The 6792-nt window shown below is 39.6% G+C and overlaps 1 pseudogene; it reads left to right on the forward strand.

Annotated features, from left to right (window-relative positions):
- Window positions 1–3827: 3827 nt before the first annotated feature.
- The window catches only part of LOC112407825 (heat shock-related 70 kDa protein 2-like), a 63752-nt pseudogene continuing 60787 nt past the window's right edge, over window positions 3828–6792 (forward strand).

Raw genomic sequence — 6792 nt, forward strand, 5'->3', positions numbered from 1 at the left:
AACAAATTAGTTAAACACATAGTATGGCAGATTGTGATAAGTGCTATGGGCAAAGTGAAGCAGAGAAGGGAAAGTGACACTAGGGAAAGGTGAATTTTGTATAGGGCAGTCAAGAAAGACCTCGCTGAGAAAGTGACGTGTGAGTAAAGACCTGAAGATGATATGAGAATAAGCTGTGAAGATATCAAAGTGGAGAGAGCCTTCCAGGCAGAGGGAAGAGTACACGTGTAAAAGCTTTGAGGTGAGTAGGGCGTGGGTCTTCTTCTGGGCTTTTACTTTTATGTTCCATGAGCCAATCTCTCTGTGTCTCCGCCTCTGTCTCTCTCTCTCTGTTTCTCTCTGTCTCCCTCTCTGCCCATACCACATTGCCTTAATAGCTATAGCTTAATAGTAAAGTGTGTACATACCCACCTGATTTTGCTTCTTCAGTGGGTTCTTAAATATTGTTTGACTTTTGTTTTTTCATACAGATTTTAGAATCAGACTGCCAATTTTCTTGAAACGCCTTGTTGGGATTATAATTGGTATTTAATAAAATCTATAGGTCAATTTGGGAAGAAAACCTTTATGATATTGAATCTTTTCCGTGAACATGGTAAATGTCTGTAATTATTTAATTCTTCTTATTAATGTATTTCAATGCCATTTTACAATTCTCTCTATACAAGTCTTGGTTATCTTTTGATAGATTTATTCTGAGGAAGTTCTATTTTGTTGATATTATGGAACACATCCTTTAAAAATATATTTTCTAATTCTGCTTCAAGTAATTGAATATAACGTAGTGACTGAGCTTTGTCACTGGAATTAGCTTACCTAGGTTTGAATCCTGGCTCTACCACTACTATTGTGTAAATCTGTTCGAATTACTACAATCCTCTGTGTTCAGTTTCCTAAAGTTTAAAATAGGAATATCTTGTTGGGTTGTTGTGATTATTAAAGTTAGTTAATATAAATGGAGTACTTACGGTATCACCTGACTCAGAATAAACACTATGCAAATGCATATACTTCTTGTTAATATTACGTATTGATTTTACATAGTGTCGCCATACTAAATTCTCATTATTTCTCATAATTTGAGGTAACTTTTGCTTTTCTCTGTAGATAGTAAACCATATCATTTGCAAATAATGACAGTTTTATTTCTTTCTCTTTAATTCTTATACCTGTGATCACTGTCTTCCCATGTCTAACTGTACAGGCTGGATCCTGCAGTACAAGTTAGAATAGAAGTGCTGATAGTGAACCTCTTTGTCTCTTTCGAGATTTTAAGGAAAATGTTTCAGATGTTACATCATTAATAATAATGTTTAGTACAGATTTTTAACAGATAACCTTTTTTCAGATTAGGTCAGTTCTTTTCTATCTGTCTGGATGCTTTGGAAGAGCCAGCCCTTCTCTTCATGGAAAATTGGAATAGAATAGGCCAGTTCAGCCTCAAGAATTTGTTATTTCGGGAATTCCCTGGAGGTCCAGTGGTTAGGACTCGGTGCTTTCATTGCCGAGAGCCCAGGTTCAACCCCTGGTCAGAGAACTAAGATCCTGCAAGCTGCGCAGCACGGCCAGAAATGGAAAAGAATCTGTTATTCAGTGTTTGCATGAAGTGTGGTGTGAACTGTTTATATAATTTCTGAATTATTAATCTAGCTGTTATAATAGCTAGTTAATCCCTAGAGCTTCAAAATAACAAAACCAGAGTAACACAATTTTTAGACCTGTGCAAGGAGGTTCAGTTAGTGGAGAGAGCGGAAGGTTCTCATCACATCGCAGCTTTTAGCAAGGTTCCTTTCCTGTGCAGCGTTTAACTGTGAGAATGCACTTGGAGGTACTCCGTGAAGCTGTGTTATGAATCAATAATGTTCTCTGGTGACCAGGCATTTCACTACATTTCTGCATAAACTAACAACTCATAATAGTGGCTCTGCCTGGAACTAAATGCCATGCACAGGAAAAATAAGATTGGGGAGCATCATTTTAAAGACAAGTTTATACAAAGGAAGTTGCTATCATGCTTTCTTGAAATTTTACTTATCCAATATTAGATTCTGAATTTTAACAACTGTTTACCTTTAAGAAAATAATGCAGTTATGTTCAGAGCAGTTATTTTACCAGACAGTAAAACTATGGGAGACTAAAAAATTCTCTCTCGTAATTCACAGAAAACAAGGATGAGAACATATTCTAAAGGAAAAATGAAAAAAGAAAGAAGTTAATGCGTTAGAGGCTGCCAAGGGAGTCCAAACAGCATTAAGTATCAGCGGAGAACAGACTTGACTTGTTTTCTTTCTAAATTACTTTTCAATTCCCATCCCAAATGTTGCACGTCAATATTTTAGTGGGTTCCATTTTAAAATTCATCAAAGTACATACATATGGCACAGACCCAGTTCATCTGGAATCCACGAAGTTCAAAGGCTTCGTGTTATCTTCAGAATGCTGGGATGAATAGAGCAAAAAAATTGTCTTTTGAAAGTGTGTCCCTTTACATGAAACACCCCGGGCTCAGCAGTATTAGGGGAGTTGTTTTGAGTTGTTTCCATATAAATTTGCAAAACTTCTTTTCGTATGCATTACAATGGAAGGCTAGGATTTTCAGTAGACCCTCATTTGATGAATAAGCGTTTGCTGAGTACCCACGTGTCAGGCTCAGTGGTGAATCAGTCAAAGTTGACGTCTGGTAGAACTCACAATAGATTAAGAATGACAACGAAACAAACAATTACAGTGTAGTATAAATGTTCATAAAGGTAAGCACTGAGAGCTGTGAAAATATTGTGGGAGACACAGCTACCTCTGCCTGGAGTGTTTGGAATGGGGGCAGGGAAGCCTTCAGAGAAGCACTGACTTGTGAATAAGAGACTGAAAGAAGCGCCTCTGATTGCCAGAGGAGCAGGGCCAGCTTTATGGGTATGTCACCTGTGTAGTCACACATGGCCCCATGCATAGAGGGATCCCATGCTTGGCTTAAGTTCTGCTGTTGCCATCTTGAATTTCTTATTTTCACATTTTCGTTTTACATGGGGTGTTGAAAATTATGTAGTCAGTCCTGCAGAGGAAATAGGGGACTACAAAATATCTACATATTCTGCATCCTGAAGGGGCTACCAGACTGGAATGGAAGTAAGTGGCTCAGAAGAACAAAAGAAAATAGTATAATACAACAGACTGAATGCTGTAAATATATGGATGAAATGTCAAGGCAAGTCAGAGGAAAGATCAGTTCATTTTTCCTGAGGTGAGGTGGGATGGAGAAGAGAGTACTGAGGTACCTCAGCGAAGAAGAAACAATTGAGTTAGGCCTTAAAAAATGCTTCGCCTATTTCACCAAAGGTGAAAAAAGGCATTTTAGTCTGAGAAAATAACATGTGCAAAGAAAGTATTCATTCACTGAACAAATATTTATTGACTGCCTGCTGCCTGCTGTGTTCCACGCACTATTCCAGGTACTTGGGGATAGAGCAGTGAACAAAATTAAGTTTCTTCCTTGCTAGAGCTTGCATTTTAGTATGGGAACTGGACAGTAAAAAAAAAGTGAATAAACTTACACCATCAGATGATAGGAAGAAAAATAAAGCAAGGTTAGAGGGTAGAGAATGGGGGAGGAGGCTTTTAAAATGTGGTTTCTGAGGTGGTGACATTTGAGCAGAAACATGAATGAGGTAAGAGAGCAAACAGTGTAGAGTGAACAGCCAGCAAGTTCAAGGTCCTGAGGCAGGAATAGCATTAAGATCTAAGACAATATGGATGTCAGTGTGAGTGGAGCTCAGTTAGGAAGGGAGAGGGTGGCAGGCAGTGACATCAGAGATTAGACAGGGATCAGGCCATGACGGCCCTTACAGGCCATGGTAAGGACTTTGGGCTTTATTCAAAGTGAGATGGTTGCTATTAGAGAATTAAGAGCAAGGGAAGACCATTTCTAGGTTGTATTGTGAAAGGTGACCTTGGCCCCACTGTGGATAACAGGCTGTAGAAGGGCAAGAGGAGTGGAAGCAGACAGGAGATGGTGGTAGTGACATTGTCTGGAGAGGTCACGGTGGAGGCACTGAGATGTGGTTGGATTTGGGTGTATGCTGAAGGCAGAGGCAACATTATTTGTTGCTGGATTAGATATGGGGTGTGCAAAAGGATGCTTCCAAGGTCTATGGATGGCCTGAGAAAATGGAAGAATGGAGTTGCCACTTACTCTGGGAAAGTCTTGTACACATTATGCCCCAAGGTGGGGGGCTGGCTTAGGTCATGAGAAATAGAGTTTAAAATGTGTGTAAGTAAAGGATGGGAAATGTGGCTGAAAAAGATAGGTGGAAACTATCTCAAGTTGGGTCTTACAGATTAGGAGGAGTATGGACATTATCCTAAGGATTTTAAGTCTCAAAATAGCATAATAAATCCTTCATTTCAGAAGGATTATTTTGACTGTCATGTAGAAATTCTTTTGGAGAGGTGGTAGAGGGGTCAATTAGGAGGACATAATAGTCCGCAGGAGAGATGGTGGAAGTGCTGGTAGTTGATGTAGAGAAAAAGGATGAATTTGAGAGAAAGTCATGGATTCTTTCATATGTTAAATATATTTGAGCACCTGTTTTCTAGGCATCATTCTTGGGGCTTGATGATATGCCAGTGAATAAAACATAATAATTTTGCCCTCATGAAACTTACATTGTAATGAGAGGAGAAAGACAATAAAATAAACAACGCATGAGGGAGTTAAGATAGTGATAAGTTCTATGGAGAAAAACTGTAGCTGAGAAGGAGGATAGTGTAGGAGAGGGGTTGCAGTTCTAAATATGGAAATCACAGCAGGCTTCACTGAGAAATTGACATTTGAATAAAGATCAAAGGCTTTGATTTTGAATTTCTATAAATCCATTTATTCCACACATATTTGTTGAATGTATTCTGTGTCCCCAGACACTTTGTTAGGTACTGTCGTTCAGTAGAGCTTTATTTTTATTTTTCCATAACACCTGGAAGCATAAACAATGCAAATTATGTTTTTAAAAGACCTTGGTAATGTTTGCATTGCAACTGTCATGGCCCTTTGGGATGTTCGAAAGCTCTCACATATCCTTATGGAACGCTCCCACAGAACAAATGCCACTACTGGAAGAGCGGTTACAGGAACTCAGGGGAGGAATTAAAACATTTGGCCGCTGCAGTGAAAGACTGTTGCAAGCTAAATAGGGGTATAAACTGAAGTTTAATCTGATAATACTGTTCTTTGAAAATGCCCATATAATTGAAATAATGTAGGAAATGACTTTGTAAATGATAAAGCCACGTCTCATCAGAGACCTTCCCTAACAACGTCTAAAAAAGCAGCATCCCACAAACACCACTCTCTCCCTTGCTTTCGTGCTTCATTTTTCTCCATATCACTTATCACCAGCTGACATATTATCTATTTCACTAAGGTATTTGGGTTTTTCTGTTTCTCTCTCCAACCAGAATGCAAGCTCCACGAGGTCAGGGATTTTCTGTTGTTCACTGCTGAATTCTCAACATTTAGTACAATGCCTGGCAGATACTGTAAACTTTTATTCTTAAAAAAAATTAAATTGTTAAACACATAGATTTTAAGCAAGAAGAAGAAGAGGAGGAGAGGAGAACATCTAAGAGGAAGAAGACTAGGAGGAGGATGTTACGAGCTCCCGACCCAGTAGAAGTTGGCACTGGTAATACACTTTGTGAGGTACATCTGTACAGTCGGGGCCGATCCTCTTTGGTCTGTTGTCCTGTGTTTTTGGAATAGCTGGCCAGGTAGGGTGGCCAATCATTCCCGTTTCCCTGGACTGAGTCCCAGGGCACGGGACTCTCAGTGTTAAAACTGAGAAAGTTTTGGGCAGCTCAGGAGGGTTGGTCGCCCTCTGGTCATGGATATGGGTGCCATTTGAGAATGCAAATGTTACCAAGTTAGCACAATGTGGCCTTCATCTTCCAGCTCTTCTACTCATTCATCTTATGAATTTGGCTATTCCTTTCCCACCATGAGGCCTCTATTTTAAACATCTAGGGAATAAAGATTGGGGCTAGCTGGTTTCTAATGGTTCTTCCAGCTCTAACAGTCTGGTTCTTATTGCCATACATAGGAGTTGAAGCCATTATGCTGATCTACCCCAGTTACCTCAACAACTGAGCTAGCTAGCCAACGGAATCCAAACACTTAATTTAATAACTGAAATAACCTCTCCTGCCACTGAGAAATGGCACCTACGTGTGTTTTTAAATTTTATTCCAGAACACATAGCACCCAATATTCGTGTTATTTTCCAAATTCAAGTGATTTACGTTAGAGCTGCCTCCAGTAAGATTTCCCCAGTGCTTTTCATGTGGTCCTTGTTGCCCTTAGGCTGATGAGGGAAGTGGAGAGTAGGCTGTTATTTTAGTGACTCTGAGGAAAGACTTCTTTCTGCCCCAAATCTTCGCATATTTGTCCTTGGTGCCTTAAAGTCTGTTCATGATGGTATAAGGTGTATAAAGGAAATACATCTCTATGTATCATAACACATTCACATTCCCTCATTCAAAATAGAGTATAAGTGTCTGACATTACAATTTTTTCTCAGCATAGATAGGGGAGAACAGGAAGACAGAGGACTAAAAGCCCGGGAATGGGAAGAGTGCAAAGAGCTTACCTTTGAATCAGAAAAGGCTATGGTATCAAACCACCCTTTTGCCCAAGATATCCTCAGGGACCATGTGTCCCCAGATGCTTGTAACCCTCTCAGAGCTGGGTGCCTAGATTAGTCAAGTAGTATTTTTACAGTGACAACCTTCTATCTCATGCTCCT

This window comes from Neophocaena asiaeorientalis, unplaced genomic scaffold (assembly GCF_003031525.2).
Source record: "Neophocaena asiaeorientalis asiaeorientalis breed wild unplaced genomic scaffold, Neophocaena_asiaeorientalis_V1.1 scaffold1064, whole genome shotgun sequence".
Classification (NCBI taxonomy): Eukaryota; Metazoa; Chordata; class Mammalia; order Artiodactyla; family Phocoenidae; genus Neophocaena; species Neophocaena asiaeorientalis.